This window comes from Amblyomma mixtum, chromosome 9 (genome assembly GCF_055824585.1).
Source record: "Amblyomma mixtum isolate Tamu chromosome 9, ASM5582458v1, whole genome shotgun sequence".
Lineage (NCBI taxonomy): Eukaryota > Metazoa > Arthropoda > Arachnida > Ixodida > Ixodidae > Amblyomma > Amblyomma mixtum.
In genome coordinates this window covers 78,811,552-78,828,837 of record NC_143020.1, presented here as the reverse complement: position 1 = coordinate 78,828,837, position 17,286 = coordinate 78,811,552, and the positions used below count along the sequence as shown (strand labels likewise).

The 17,286-nt window shown below is 45.3% G+C and overlaps 1 long non-coding RNA gene across 1 annotated transcript in view; it reads left to right on the top strand.

The window, feature by feature from the left end:
• Positions 1 to 17,286, top strand: part of LOC149329831 (uncharacterized) — a 41,438-nt gene that overhangs the window by 7,972 nt on the left and 16,180 nt on the right. The window contains exons 2-6 of the long non-coding RNA XR_016285610.1: positions 7,359 to 7,434; positions 10,690 to 10,761; positions 11,361 to 11,432; positions 11,886 to 12,062; positions 17,168 to 17,239. This is a non-coding gene — a long non-coding RNA (uncharacterized LOC149329831). The remainder of the gene's footprint in view (positions 1 to 7,358; positions 7,435 to 10,689; positions 10,762 to 11,360; positions 11,433 to 11,885; positions 12,063 to 17,167; positions 17,240 to 17,286) is intronic.

Genomic DNA, 17,286 nt, shown 5'->3' with positions numbered 1-17,286 from the left:
CGGGTTGCACCTGAAAGGGCGCGCATCACCCGTCTGAATCTCGTGCTGAAGCAGGTCGGTTCTGCCCGGTTTCTCCGTGAAGCAATCCGAAAACGGGAGTAAAGTTTCCGCGAGCCTTCGGCGCTGACTACTGGGTCCTGAGAAAGACGCAATAATCGCTTCTAACGGGCCACCGTCTCTCAGCATCTCGAGGGAGCTCCCCTGCCTTTCTGTCGCACAGGTGTGGACACCCACCTTTTTTGCAGGACAGCTGGGCAAGGATGCGCTTTCGAAGGGAATGATGGGGGCGAGCTGGCTGTAACGATAGCCATTCTCCCCCATGTCGAGCACAATGCCTTCGCTCGAGAGAAAATCCCTTCCCAGAATTACTGGTATCGACAAGCCAGGCAGATAGACGAAGCGATGTCTCCGCTTTCTGCCGTCAAAGCGCATCGTAAGACGCACTGCTCCCTTTGCCTTTGCCGCCCCAGCTGCTAAGCTTAACGGGGTTTCGGCCGGTCTGACACGGATGTTACCTATCCGGCAGGCCTCGTACACCTCGTCACCGACCAGTGACAGCGTTGAGCCCGTGTCTACGAGTGCAGAGTAGCGTCGACCCGCTAACTGCATTAGCATAAATGGGCTTCAGCACGGAACGACTCCCTGAGCTCTACAGGCGAGCGGGACAAAGGCCTCCCCGTCGCCGGCGCGGGAGTTCTTTTCCTGACTAGCGCCTTAACAACCATGAAATTCTCCCGCTGACGGTGAAAGGCCGGTGCCACCAGACATCACCGCCAGCGTCTGGCGTTTCCCTGCATACGCCTAGCTTGGCACTCGCGTGCCATGTGGCCGGGCTGGTTGCAATTCCAGCAAAGCCGGTCGTTCACCCGCCGCGTGGACGGAAGACCCCTCGTTCCACGAAGCGGTTGGGGACGACTCTCCCCTTTCTCCGCGCCTTCCTGACGCTCGCTCGGCGCGTGGCCTGTGAGGCCGGCACGACGCCGCTGCTCGAATGCGTACGGGTCCAGCGCGCGAGGGACAACAGGGGGTTCCGCCTGCCTTTCCACGGCCATTACCTCGGCGCGCCGAGCCCTCATCGCGCATTCTCGGCCTCCATCCCATGCGCATCCCGGTTCTAGCGATTCGGCTGGCCTGGGGGGCGGCTGGTAGCGCAGTTCGGCCAGTAAATCCGCCTGTACGGTCTTGGCCTCCTGCGCTAGGGCCTCGAGTTTTGTAAAACTGCGGCCCCGCAGATACGGCTTGAAGCGTGGATGGCACTGCCTGATAACACGCGCAACCTGATCTCGGTCGGTTGCCGTCGGATCTGCCCTCTTGTACAGCTCCTGCATTGCGCGTACGTACTCGAGGAGGCTTTCCTCTGGGTGTTGGGTGCGCAACGCGAGCTCCTCCAGCATCCGGCGCTCATAATCAGGCGGCAAGAACTCGGCGCGGAAACGGTCTTTGAAGTCCGCCATCGACTGGAAAGTTGGCTGGCAGCGCCTCCATCGCGCCGCGCTCTCGACGAGTGCTACAGGCAGGACCTGCCCTAGCATTACGTCATCTGGGGCGCCCAGAGCCGTCTGGTAGTCCTCGAGTTGTAGTAAAAACTCGTTGACTGATTTCGCGTCCGTGTACCCGGGAAAGGAGAGGACCTCCATATTTATCCGCGGGCGCGATGTTGTCGCCGATGCTAGCGATGCTACGGCCTGGTTGGCGCCAGCCACCGAACCGAGCTGACGGGCTAATGCGGCAAACATCTCAGTCACCTGCCCAATTACGGCCGCCGCGTAGGCCGTCTTACTACCGGCTGCCCCGTCATCCAAAGCCGTGGCTGAAACATCCTTTCTGGGAGGCATAGTTCGCGCTAACTGTCCGGCCGCACCGGCTAACTGCTCATGGCAACAAGAACATTCATATACACAACAATCTATCTACAAACACACGGAAATACACAACAGAAAACGCCCCTAACAAATTTACAACACTACACAAGTCGCTACCCCGCGAACATTCCGCCTGACCCGCTCCTTAACCCTATCGGTCCGGCGTGGCCCCGAACAAAGAGGGCCTGCCACTAGTCTGGCTGCACGTCCCAAAATCGGCAGAGAAATCGTCCACAAGGTGTTAATTAAAGCCGCACGCTGGGCGCCATTATTTGTGGGCGATTCCTCTGCGCGGGGACGCACAGGCAGTCACTCGAGGCAGGTCTTTGTACAAAACGGTTTATTCTCTCACATGGCAGGGGGGTCGGTCGTCGTTGGGGCAGCGGGGTCAGCTGGTCCTCTGGCAAGGCTGGTCCAAGAGAGAGAGCGAGCCTTCCCGGTAGCGCCTTATGAAGGCTTTATCCTAGCCTCGCTCCCCCCCGCGCCACCACTCGGGAAGAAGGGGTGCGAGGCTACCCGCGGTGAGCGGCGCGAGATTTGACCTGCCCGCGAGCAGACCCTACAAAGTTAAGGACAACGCAGCGAGCTAAGGAAAGAAAAATGACAGGTGTAACATTAAGACACCGAAGCGGGCAGAGTGGGTGAGGCAAAAAGCTCGTGTTTACGATATCCTATTGGCAATCAAGAAGTGGGCTTGGGGAGGGCATGTAATGCGAAGGGAATATAACCCCTGGTCCTTAAGGTTAACAGATTGGATTCCAAGAGAGCGCAACCGTAGCAGTGGGTGGCAGAAATTCAAGTGGGCGGATGAGAATAAGTTTGCGGGATACGGTGGAAGCAGCTGGCAAAGAACAAGGTTAATTGGAGAAAGTGGGCGGATGAGAATAAGTTTGCGGGATACGGTGGAAGCAGCTGGAAAAGAACAAGGTTAATTGGAGAGACATGGGAGACGCCTTTGTCCTGCGGTGGGCGTGCTCAGGCTGACGAAGATGAGGATGAGATGGGTGGGGAGCTATTCTGTCGGCATCTGTTACGAGCCATCTTGAGACCCGGGATGAAAACAGTGGTGGATTCAACAGCGGTAATTTCGAAAGGTCGTTTGACCCCCAAGATGACCCCACCAAAAAGAATGACCAGCTGGGAAATGGTCGATGGAAGTTCATCCCACGCTCGGCTCGGTGCCAACGACCTTCGAGAAGCAACCGACGACCGGGGAAGAAAGGGGGCCCCTCGTCTTAAAAAAACCCGGAACGAGTCAGAGGAAGCCAGCGCAGCTGCGGCTGCGACGTCATAATGCCACACCTGTGTTCCATGGACGCGAGCTGCCAACACAGTGCGACAGGGATGCGACTTATGCTTCCTCCTCGCCAGTTCCCACGGGTGAGCACTACCACAGGTGTCTTCGTTGGCTGTGCTGTGTAGTGCCGATCTTGTGTGTCGCGATGAATTGCCGCCTGGTGAAAGGGCGGAGCCTTGGGCTATTTAACCTGCGACCAAAGCGAGCACGGAGGCTCTGGGCCCTGGATAAAAGGCTCATCCAGTCGCTCGTCGTCATGAACTCTTAATTTTTGATTGCTTGCTCTTCTTTTGTAAATTTATGTAAATAAGTGTCTTAGTTTCATGCCATTAAACCTGCTGTTTTTCGTATCCCACAAACTCCCTAGCTTCAGACTGTTCCTCATCATGTACGAGCCCCCTTGGTGACGCAACAACTGGCCACGCTACCTCGAGCCGTAACAGCATACCAGATTATATTCCTATATTCTTTGCTGAATTTCCGGCTCTTGGAATAGCCCTGCACAAAATTCCGTGTCATGTATCTCACGTTATCATCCTGGCTGATTGTTTGTCAGTTTTAGTCTCCCTTGAAACTTCCCAAAAAGATTTTTTGTGCCGCTTCCTGCGATTTTTTGTCCCGTCCACTTTAAAGGAGGTCCGTTTTGTCTGGGTTCCTGGTCATGCAGGCATCCATTCCAACGAGGTGGCTGATTATTTAGCAAGGTCAGCTCGACGGGCCAGTAACGCATCCTGTCCCGAATTTCAGTCTGCTGGCGATCTCCAGGTTTCAGCGGTTCCAACACATATCAGCCAGGTTACGCGATCCCTTACTAAGTACTACTGATTATCAGCACTTATAGCGTATAAATGGAACGTTCGTTCTTGTAAAACCAGGTAGTGTGAGGTAGCAATGACGCGGTTGCGGTGCAGGATTCCCAGTTTAAATTTATACCTATGCAGATGTGGGTGGTCACCGACAAACCTATGTGATTCATGCGGGGTCGATGAATCTGTGGACCATTTCCTTCCCTACTGTCCAAAGTTCGCACTTCAGAGAAAGAATTACCTGGAAGTCCCTCTCTCCAGGTCAGGGCTCCCGTTATCTCCGCCGGTGTTATTATCGTTCGGTGCGAGCGCGAAATGAATTGCATTGGGTTCAATTTGTGGGAATCTCCATGATTACATAATGGCAAGTGGTACGTTGATTTTCTAACCCCTTTACAAGTCTTGGAGTTTTTTTCACCATAATGTTCTTTGCTACTTAACTTTAAACATTGTTCTGTCGTTTTTCATGGATACATTTTCAAAATTCACATTTGGCTTCGATATTTTGTCGTCATCCTATGGAAATTTTCTTATTTGTGCCACTACACCTTGGCCAATCCCCCCCACGTGGGTATGTGCCATTATAGAGAGGAAGAAGAAGAAGAAGAACTGTGTCTGACCGCAATGAGAACGGCGAGTCATCATCGCCACACCATGCGGTCGACACCGTCCAGCTCAACATTGCATGATTAGAGGACAGACTGAACCATACTTCTGGGACAGCGGCGAAGAAAGAATGGTGCGCCTGGAGTTATGAGTGAACGTTGCTTTGTCACGGCATTGCCGGAACTCTGGTTGTATAGACGCATGGCTCGATTGCGTTCCAGAACCAAGAACGGCGTTATAAGTGTATTCTCTAAGTTGTAAAGTATACCTAAGCCTACTCCAGACACGTGTCACTCTAACAGTACTGCACATTGCACGAATAACAAGTGTCCAATGCTGCGACTGGACTAGATTGGCAGCTCCCATGCAGCGTATATAACCCACGTATTCGGAAATATTAGCCCTGTGTAGTGGTGGTATAGCGGCAAGCGCCTGGCTCTCAGACGAGATCTTGTGTTGTTGTCTCTGGATGTATAAAAGCCTTCATACGTTTTTCGCTGCGGACAAACAGTGCACACTAAGCTATGATTCTTAGCACTAACGGTTAAGCCGTGCATATATAGTCACGAAAAGGAATAGCTGTTGTTAGTCACAAAAAGGAATAGCTTGTGCATGACGGTTCAATCTTTTTGTACAAAATTATGGCAAGCTGCTTCGAGTGTAAAGAGTTTCGTGTTAAGTCAGGGCCAGCAAAGAGTGTTGCAAAAAAGCAAGTTTTTAAGGGCGCGCTTAACTGCCGCGCCTATTGTTCACATATGAACGATTTAAATCACCGGCAAAAAAAAATTGTCAGAGCGTCGTGGTCATTCTGCGCCATCTGGTTTGTACGCTCAACGACTGCTTTTTTATTTCAGTTTTTGTTTTGGTATTTCGACATAAGAGGGCGCGATGTGAAAAATAGAGGTTTGAACGGCCGCAGCTATATTAGCTCTATGGCCGCAGCAGCGTCAGCCGGAGAAAATGGCGTTTGCATCACCGCGCGCTCCTCGAAAACGTAAGCTGGCACCGAGCATGCCGGCTGGTTCTGGTGTCGTTTTTTGCGGCGAAAGCCGCGTTTATGAGTCAGGCAACCTTGTACAACGTCACATTTCGGTTTCGACAGCGAGACTTCGCCTCAGGGGCCTGAAACGTCAGAGCGTACTTGCATGTAAGTTCTGTTTTCGTTCGCTCTCTGTTTTCTGCGGTGCATGAGGCTTTGGAATTAATGACGGTGGTTTATTTTGGTGCTTCAGGTTCTTCACAACGTTTGGCGAAGACAGTTTGCTAAATTCTCGAGGTCGCGTCGCGTTTTTCAACCAAGACGACAGGCAGGTCCATATTGGCGCATCGCTACGGTGTGGCGCTCGGAGATTTGCTTGACCTCTCGACTCTTTTTTGATCCTCTTCACGGCGGGAGTGATGAAGACCGTATGCGAAAACACAAATAAGTAGGCATGGATGAAGATTTTAGACAGGCAAACATACGTTCGGCGTGACGGCTCATGGGAAGATGCGAATCCGTTTGGGATGCTGAAGTTCTTTGGAATCATCATATGCATTGTAATTGTTGACTTGTCGCGACTATATGTCTACTGAAACACAGGAATAACCTATTCTAGCCTTGTACCATCAAAAATATTTTCCCAAAATTGCTTTCTTTTTCTGTTTTTTTTTTTGTACCTAACCAACTGGGATGATTCAGTGCCAGCAGCATCTATTGGCAAGACTTCGAAAGGGTTCCGGCTTCATTCATACTTATTCATACTTATTCATACTTCATTCATACTTATGTTTTAGGGCTTGGCTAAAATGCCAAATTTGATCAGCTGGCTTTCAGAGAGCAGCTCATTCAACAAATATTTGGCTATTATGAGGTAAAAGAAGTCCACGCCCGAAATCTTCACATAGAATCCATTAGTCACCAACCGAAAAATGGAAAAAAGAAGAAACTGCAAGCTCGGCTATCAGAGAACAAGACAGGAACAAAGATCAAACGTTATGCGAAGCATTTGTCAGTCTACCTCTGCTTCACATCTTCACCCCTGGTTGCTCTTCATAGTGACACCGCAGTCATGACATCTGACTTGACCGGGCATGGAAAGTGCAATAATCTTTCCTCATAGCTGAAAGTGGATATAATGACAGCTATACACATGTGCAACACTTTCTATCTTTCAGTTTTCCTCTAATAAAGTTCTGGCTTAGTGCAGCTGGTAATTTTTCTTTTGCGATATACTTTTTTCGTGTTTATGACATATTTCATAAATAAATGTTCACGTAATTTTTCACACACCACTCTGCTCTTTATTTCATTCAGAAGTGTAATAAATACGCTAAAATTTCATTCATTGCAATATGCGCTGGATGCTCTACTTGTTGTGAAAAAAATGTTTCTTTCATTATACTCCAAATCGCCCATTCTTCCGCAGTATCGAAAGAGTTAGGGAGGGTGTGCGCGCCGAAGAGCTTTATTTCCGTCTGTAATCTTGCTTCATAGTCTTCTGTATTCTTTGAGGCATGGTAGCTTATCATGTCACTTCCATTTCCACCTTAAATGAAAATAATGAATTGGAGTATGCCTTAGTTCCCAAAAGCGCCGCGTATTGTAATGAGTGAGTTCAAGTGCTCGAACCTAACGTAGCCAAGTTAAAGCTGCCGACGTGTGCTGCCGCTAGCTACAAAGGTGAACTGACGAGCCCTTTCACTGATATCAAAACGGCAGATTGCATGTTCACAACGTCATGATTTCCCGATTTAAGACATACCCTCTCACCTAATATAATTTTCCTAATTATCTTCTATTCCTAGCCGCCAGATTGATAAGGAAGGGAGTGATCCATGCAAATTCTTGGAAGAGGAAATCAGAAAACTGACAGACATAAAGGTGAGTTACCCTTCATTTATTTACTCTGCATAGCGTTGCCAAATGTGCTCGTTCGGCATTAACAGACAAGCTGAGTTGAGTCCCTACCGCAAACTTCAGGCGCATCTCCCGCTCAATCCGGAAGCTGAAAGTTGCAAATAAGGATGGCTAGTACATTCTCAGTCTGAAAAGTCCTTTTTATATCGTCGTTAGCAAGGATCTATATATTTTTTTTCTTCTGAGGGAAGATGAGGATACTCATTCAGCGGATTGCCCATTCCTGGGGATAACCAAGGGTACTGATTCAGGCCCAGTGATAAAACTTTACTTCTCCTGAGCTTTTTTCAGTGAATATTGTTTATGACTACTCGTTTAATTGGCCTTTGTTTTTCACGTGTCTCGATGGACACGGTAAACGAGCAGGCTCAGTTCTGGGTATGATTTTGAATCATAGAGTCGAACATATTTCGAGTCTGAACTCACGTCTGCTCAACCGCTCACCTGACTTAAACCGCAGCGACGTGGCACTTAAGTCTCCTTGTGGCAGTACAATAGATACAGCAGATGCGGAACTAAAAAATTTAGGAAAAAAATGAAACCGCTTCCGTCTCACGCTGAACTGCCCTGACCTACCTCCATTTAGATAATGATAAAAATCTTACGCCAATGCCGCTTGCTACTTGAACCATAATTTCAGCAGTATCTCCAACCCACCTGCGGCTCAGAGAGAAAGATCTGAAGTTCAGCCAAGGAGAGTCAGTGTGTGCGGCTTGTAAGTTAGCCGGCCAACATGGGGGCTGGCAATGTTAGATGTTCACGTAAGCTAAACCCTTAAGGCTTTTTGGTAAGAATTGTTTTTGGGAAGAATCGCTAAGGGTTGGGGTTTCGGAGGCCAGAAGAGCACTTCTTCGTTGATATGTCGGGTGTTCTGCACCCGTCGAGTTGTGCGCTTGGATTTCAGCCTCCATATGAAGAAGCCACGCTCAGAGCCCTAGGATGGTAAAAGATTCATTCCTGGCTTTCGGTCCGAAATGTTTTGGCTGGGCTAAGAGCCCAAAGACTGAAGTTTTCGACTATTAGAAAGGGGCTTTATTACGCACACCATAACCCAAGATAGATCCCAGCTGGTAGTTTAGTTGTCCTCAAATAAACATGGCACATACCCACTACGGAGGAGTTGCCAAGACACCGGCCCAGCGCGCGTCCCCAGGCTATACACCTTCCTGCCATTAGTCTGCCACTTAAACTACTGGCTGCAACTTTTCCTCCTTGGGCACCCTCATATCCTGAAATCAAGCAGTTCATAAAGAGTGTCACTGCTAAGAACAGCAAGAAAAGCTGCTCTAAACAACTTAGCTCAGCAGTATTCTCAAGACACACACATCTTTACTGATGGCTCAACTTCTCACGACTCCTCTTCATGCGGCGCTTATGTGCCCCCATCAGGTGAAATGCGTTTATGGCGACTACAGCGTAGGACATCCTCCAGTGCAGCAGAGTTATACGGAAAAAAAGAAACCGTCGCCGCAGCCCTAGCCGCTGGATAATATTTACGGTCTCGCAATGAGCGCTAGAAACCTTGTCCAACCTACTGAAGAGAACAAATAACCAGCAAATTTCTCATGAGATTGGATACCTGCACCACATGGCTGTTGCAGAAGGTCACTGTATAATTTTTTTAATGGATTCCTGCTCTCTGCGGCATCCTGGCCAGCCAGACAGCAGATGAAGCGGCCCGCAAACGTCTACAGCGTCGTAACTATAAGCGAATCTTCTTCACACAAACTGAAGCGTCCCAACTCGCCAAACGTTATACTCAGGACTAAAAAAACCGCCCCTGGAACTTGACAAGTCATCATTTTCGCTTTTTTCAATAAATCGACCCAATCCTCAAGTCAAGACCATCACTCATGCTTTCGCATCATCCAGAAACAATTTATCATCGCCTTTATCTTATTATTGCACCTCCGAACAGTCTACGATACCTCTTAAACAAGCAGACAGTCCCTATTGTGACAACTGCGGCTCATTTGAGACTACTTCATATTGTCTTCATATGTCCGACGTACTTCAGTGAACGTGCGCACTTTGAGCAATGGATGCACTCCATGACCCAAGTGACACTCACAGTGGACTCTACATTAGGTCCTTTAAGCTGCTACAGTCACCAGCGATGTGCAATGATATTCTTATTTAACTATTTAGACACAATTGCTGCTTTCGACAGTCTAAATTGCCCGAACACTTGTTCACCTCGCGGTACATGCGTCTTTACCTGTGTCTGACATGCGTGAGAGTGCATATTTGCGTTTTTATGGACACCCTACTCCAATATGTGTTAATGACGTGCGTCGGTGTGGGTGTTCAAGACGTGAATTTTACGTGCGTGTACTCATTCCATGCGATTGCCAACTAGTGTGTGAGTGGAGATCACCCATGAAACTCTTTGTATTATGCCATCACCTGCCTTCATTCGCACTTTCCTTTCCCCCATTCTCTTTCCCCAGAGTGGAGTAGCAGGCCAGGGCCATGTTACAACCGGCCGACCTCTCCTCCTTTCCTCTCCTTAAAATTTCTTTGTCTGTCTCTCTTGACCTCGGTCTCATCCAAAGAAGCCATCATGCAGTGAACTGTTGCACTGCAACCCTTTTGAATGACCGCAATCTTTTCCACCACCCTTTCTACGTCTTTACTCCACTGTTCCCTCTCCTACGCAGAGTAGCATGTCAGCGAATATTCACGCCGGCTAAAATATCAGTTTTTCATTAACTCTCTCCCCGGCGCGCACTCCGAACGCTCTCCCTCTTCTTCGCTCACATTGCAGGGGAGGCGATGAGAAAAACGTAACAATGGCAAAAAAAATTCTTTTAATTAATATTCGATTTTAGGCACGGTACCGACGATTTGTGAGGAATTGTTATTCTTCGGTTCCGAAATCGCTATTTACATATTTCAGCCAAAAGATTTCGACTCCTCAGGAATAAAAATTCGTTTCGCTAAATACTCATGCACATCTCCAACCGCCTCTATAAGGGCTTCTCTAAATAAAATGAAATATGTAGTCGTCTTTGCTACCAACCTCGAAAAGTGCGAACTTTGCCAAGATAATGGTAATTTGAAGGGCATAATTTTTTAAACGTTTTTGTGCGACAACGGGATATAAAAAAAGATTCAGATTTCGAGTGCATCAAGCCAGACACCGCGCAAAGAGGACATAGCCCTGATAGTAATGCCTAGAATAATCTAATACAATGCTGATTTCACAATCTATTCCAGGATTCAGACGAAGAACAGAAGAAACTAGTCGCCGATGTAACGGAACTGAAGATGCATCTAAATGGATTCGAGGTACGTTGTTTATAAATATAGTGAGAGCTGGTGCATCATTCTCGCAACGGTGGGTGCAGTTCCATACCAACAGGCATGACTGGGTCAAGCCCTCGAGCGGGAACGAGTTGTGATTTATGTTCGCGCGATTCTTCATACATGCAAAAGAAAAGCAGCACAGCTCCTCAAGTGCCTGAAAAATTTTGCGTTCGGATGATTATTTTATTTTCGGAATAGGGCAGACAATTTTGAACGAGTATTTATTTAAAAAACATGGTTTTAATACAGTACCTGCCACATCTGAAAACACTACTGCGGTTTAATGAAAAACGTTTTTGTCTTCAGCCTCAACGAGAAGGTAGTCATAGGGGCCTCCATTTCCAGATAATACCACACAGACTTACCAACTTCTTGTTGCTACGGGGCATAAAACGCATGTACGTTGTGAAGAAAACGCTATTTTGAATAGTCTTATTTTTGGAGGATACTTTGTGAACGAGGGGTATGCAACCGAACCTAATATAGACAATGGGTTATTAGACACGGAATAAAACGCAAATACATGATTAGTGCGGGCAAGGATATTCTAATAACGAATGCAACTTTCCTATTTATAACAGGACTCAAAAGATGAATGCAAGGCATTGGCCAACCAGGTAACGGTTTTGAAGAAGCGCCTTGAAGGTTATGAGGTACGTGGTCCGAAAGTTCTGTCGTAGGAGGCGCATCATTTCGCGAAGGTTAAGCTGTCAACCACTGGAGTGGGAGGCTGTGGGGACTTATTTTCGGGCGCTTCTAACTGCGGGAGCTGTAGGGACATGGTGAGTAAAAAATAATTTCGAAGTGAAAAGCAGCAAGCAGACCATCGTGGATAGCGGAGACAATAATGTTTGAGGGCGGTTATTTGAATTTTAGGTCGGACACCAAGTTTTCTGAAAGGTATCATTGCTTCTCTAGCGTAAACATTTACAACGCATTTTTGACAACAAATCAAACATTTTTTCCTCCTTTCTCCTAGAGACACTTAGAGTGGACTCCATTGGCGGGAAATAATCGCACGCTACAATTAACAGCTTTCTATTACTAGAGACCGGGAGTACGAAGTTTGTGAAGGGAGCAAGAAATTGATTGACTTTATTTTGCAGATTTTCTTTCGCGGCAATAGGAAATGAAATAGCATTCGTCGGCAGCGAGCACTGCGCCTGCGTGGATTCCTGGCTGAAGAACTTAAAAGCCCACGGAGACCCCATCGCTGCCTCACTTGGCAGCAGCAGTCACGGCGATCGCACTGTTTTTCTAAGCGCCTACGTATACTTTCACAGGTTAGTGAAATGTTTCACTACTAGTGGCATTGATTTCACTTTCGCTGTGACTGCTGCTGCTACACACTGTGATCTGTTGATTGCGCTTGTTTTCACTGGGGCTGTTCTTGCTGTAGCGCGATTTCAAACTGCATGTTTTTTTTTTTCTTTCTTCTTCATAAGTGGCAATGTCGAAAGAACTTATTAAACTATTTGATGAGCTGAAACGAGAACTTAAACAAGAGTTCCGTGAACTACGCGAAAGTCTCGAACGGGACTTAAGAAAGGACATACGCGAGATAAAAGCTAGCCTAGCATTTATAAATGACAACTACGAAGAAATGAAAACGTCTGTGAACCGCGTTGAGACAGAGAATGAGGAACTGAAGGCATCCGTAAACGAACTACAGGAGGAACGCGACGCTTTACGAGCGGAGCTGAAAGCTCATGAAGTAAGACTTTTACAAAACGAGCAACACACGCGATGTCACAACGTTGAATTGAAGGGTGTACCAATGAAGCAGAATGAAGACATCACAGAGATTGCCGATAGGATAGCTAGAGCGGTTGAGTTTCCACTTGAAAGGGGAGACATTGAGGTTTGCCACCGCGTTCGAACTGCGGGAAATGCAGATGCTCCAAACATAGTGTTGCAATTTGCCCGCAGATCCGTTCGTGATGCCTTCCTTGAGAAAGCTCGAAAGCAGAGGATAACGTCAGAGGACATTGAACTTGAACCGAAGACACAAATCTTCATCAATGAGCACTTGAGTCCTTCAATGAAAAAACTGTTTGGTGCAGCAAATGCTAAAAAGAAAGAACTGAAGTGGAAGTATGCATGGACTCGGAATGGCAAAATATATGTACGCAAAACTGACACGTCAAATGTCATTGCGATCACCCACCAGGATGATCTGCGCAAAATTGCGTAGTTGTACCTGCTGGCATCCAACCTAAGTACTAGTTCCGTGACATGGGTTATGAGCCACATGAGGTTACGCATTTGGTTAAACCTCAAACTACTGCTTTGTCTTTTTTCCACTTAAACATTAGATCCTTAATAAACAAAGAAGATGAATTAACTATTCTACTGGATACTCTCGAAGTTCCACTCACAGCAATAATGTTGACTGAAACATGGTACACTTCAGCATCGAATGTGTATCACCGTCCTGGATATCAGTGCTTTTATCAAAACCGAAACGATAAAAGAGGAGGCGGCGTCGCGCTTCTACTTAAAGATACAATATCGTGTGAAATGGTCGAGGAATACACGGCAACAACTGCTGATTACGAAGTGCTCACTCTGCGAAGCTCAAACCAACTTTTTTGTGTCATGTACAGGCCACCGTCTGGCGCCATAAGTCATTTCTTAGCATTTCTCGGAAATATCTTTAGCTATGCATCATACGAATCTATAGATATGGTTTTAGGTGGTGACATCAACATAAATATGCTTTCAACTTCACAATCACAAAAAGAACTCCATTCTTTAATTGCAGTGAATGGATTCTTTAGCTTAATAACAAAACCCACACGAGTGACTTTAGAAAGTACGTCTTTATTAGATGTCTTCATTACAAATATTGACACTAACTTAATAACCGCAGACATTGTTTACACAGATATTAGTGATCACCTTGGAATCTTTATGCTAGTTAACAAGCCCGTGCGTATTAATAAAAGGAAAAAGCGAATAATTTATACACAGTCTATAACTAACAAAAACCTTGATTCCTTTTGTCATGCTATTAGCCAACAGACTTGGAATAATGTTTTTGAGGCGGATAGTAGCGATACTGCTTACTACAATTTCATCACATCATTTAAAACTGTATATGACGCGCACTTTCCACTAAAAAAAGTAAACGCGCCATCTAGGGCTAGGAAACCTTGGGTAACGTCTGAGTTGCTCCAAATGATAAAACATAAAAATAAGTTGTACGCACAGTTTGTAAAAACTAAAGATGCAAATTTGTTTAGCCAATTCAAGAAGTACAGAAATAATCTTACATCAAAACTGAAGATCGCTCGAGAAGCTTATTTTACAAATATATTTTGGAGCTCGACTGAACAAAGATCGGATCTTATGTGGAGGAAATTAAATTCCTTATTACGGCCATCTAACCCTGATCTTCCTGATAACTTTCAGCATGAGGGAAAGCGTATTTGTGACACTGGCTTAGCTGATACTTTTAACAACTTTTTTATCCAGCAAGCTTCTCAGAATCAAATGGGCAGCAGTCAAGATTACACTGCATTCTTGAAAGGATGCAACAGTTCATCATCACTTTTCTTTGCTCCGACAAACTGCGCAGAAGTTTTCTCGTGTATAAGCACAATTAAAAATAGCAAGTCAGTGGACACAAATGGCCTCCAAATAGCGCCCGTTAAACATGTTCTTCACCTTATATGCCCAGCCATTACGCACATTTACAATTTAATATTATCTACCGCTGTATTTCCGAAAGAACTCCAAATTGCTCGAGTGATACCGGTTTTTAAAAGTGGCGACAAATCTTTGATCCAAAATTACCGCCCTATATCTATATTACCGGTATTTTCTAAAGGTATAGAGAAGTTACTACATGGCAGAGTCCTGTCATTTTTTAACAAGCATGATCTCCTCCTTGACTTTCAGCACGGTTTTCGAAAGAATCGATCCACAGAAACAGCGCTACTTACACAAAAAGAAATAATAATAGATAAATTTCAAAATAAGGAAATAGTTGCAGGTATCTACATAGATTTCACAAAAGCGTTTGATTTATTAAGTCACAAAATTCTCTTACATAAAATGGAAACCTACGGTATCCGTGGAAAAGCACTAGACTTAATGGAATCATACCTCTCCCATAGAACACAGTATGTAGACTTTAAAAGCTCCTTGTCCTCAGTACAGAATATCTGCACAGGAGTTCCCCAGGGAAGCATATTGGGTCCGCTTTTATTTTTAATTTATCTAAATGATATTGTGCATTGTGAACCTGATAGTACATTTGTATCTTACGCCGATGATACTTCAGTGTTCATTTCTGGGAAATCAGAAGATGATATTGAAGAAAAAGCAGGTAGAACAATTAATGCATTAAATACATGGGCACAAGCAAATTTTTTGAAGATTAATCCTAAAAAGACTAAAATAGTGTTGTACTTGCCGAAAGGGAAGGTATTGTTTAGGCCACTCAATGTATGTTTAAACCATGATCCTGTGGAGATAGTGGATTCTGTCAAAATCCTTGGTGTCGTGTTTTCAAAACACTTGACTTGGAATGATCATGTGGATTATATCAGATCCAAAATATCTTCAACTGTCGGAGTTTTGTCGCGCCTGCGCACCATTCTTCCTGTCAAAATTAGGCTGTTGCTGTATAACTCCTTAATTCTATCTCTCTTACAATACTGCATTATCGTTTGGGGTACCACTGGTATCACGAACATGACCAAGTTACATCTTCTCCAAAAAAGAGCTGTGAGATGCATTGCTGGTGTTCCGTATTGTTTCCCTACGAGTGACCTCTTTTTAAAATATGAAATCCTGCCAGTCTTAGCTTTACACGAACACAGACTTTTAATGAGTTTCAAAAGTGCTTCGCGGAGCAATGAAAATTATGTTGGTAATTTGGCAGAACTTACAAAAAACACCCATATTCCACAAACCAGAAATAAAGAAATGTGGCTAGTTCCTACACCTAGAGCATATTACTCACAACAATCTATCTCGTATACGCTGCCAGTGCTATTAAATAACTTAAACAAAGAAATGTTTGACCCTTTCCAGCATTCAAATATCGTTATTAAGAAATTTTTTCTGAACAAGTTTGTGTCATGACGCTGCATGTATTTTTATGTTGGTACTTTTTGCTTTTTATTCAAGGTGTGTTATTTTCTTTCGTGCTATAATGTATAGCGCAGAATTTATTGCCGCTTGTCTGTTGCAATGCCAGCGTGAAAAAAGGGGGCAGGACCTCTGTCAAGCTTTCGAGCTTTTAGTCCTGTCTCCTTCTCTAATATAGAGAAAATAAAAGGCTGATTGATTGATTGATTGATTGATTGGATAAAATTTTCATGACAACGTATCGAATTCTGCGTGAAAAGCGCACAGATGGATTAGTAAGGTCCAGAAAAATCAGATAATGACGCCAACATACACATTTTTTTTTTAGGATTTCAACAAGGTTACAAGATAATGGCCGCCGATATAACGGGTTCGAAGAAGTATCTTGAAGGTCTTCCACGGTTATGACATACGTTGTTTCTGTCTTTTGTCCGACCAGGCACGCCATTCTTGAAGATGTGACCTTATTTCCCACACACATGCAAGCCTCTGTCACCCCCTCAATTGAAAAATTGTGGTTATTAATATCGTGAGACGGTTATGGCGCGAACTGTATCGACATGATGTCAAAATGAAAGTAATGTCTAAGAGAAAAGTGGCAACGAGAACACCGTAAATAGTGCTAAACATTTCGTATTTGTTCGGTTGCCGAATTTTGGTTTACGAACAGTGCAATTTCTAATGTACAGTTATTTCAAAAAGCATACTTCTTTAGGGTGGGCCAACTGGAGGTTGGTGCGATTCTATTCCAACTTGCATGACTCCGTCAGGCCTAGAGATCAAACCAGTGCTGATTATGTTCCAACGATTCTTGATATATGCAAGGAAAAACCAGCAATTAGAGTTCCTCCAATGCCGGGGAAAATTTTGTGTTCGAACGCTTATTTCGTTTTCGGAAACGGGCAGCCAATTTTTTAAAAATACTCATTTAAAAAACGATGGCTTGTATTACACTATCTGGAACATCTGAAAACGTTATTGCGGTTTATACGAAAAACATATTTCGTCTCCAGTCTCAACGAGGAGGTAGTCTAGGGCTCTCCATTTCCAGATAATGCCACAGAGAGTTTCCAACTTCCTGTTGCTACCGGGCATAAAAAACAGGAACGTTGTGAAGAAAACGCTATTTTGATTAGTCTTTTTTTTGGAAGATACTTTATGAAGGAGGGATATGCAACCGAACCTAATATAGACAATGGGTTATTAGCCACGGAATAAAGCGCAAATTGCATGATTAGTGCGGTCAAGGATATTCTAATAACGGATGCAACTTTCCTATTTATAACAGGACTCAAAAAATGAATGCAAGGCATTGGCCAACCAGGTAACGGATTTGAAGAAGCGCCTTGAAGGTTATGAGGTATGTGGTCCAAAAGTTCTCTCAGAGGAGGCGCTTCATTTCGCGAT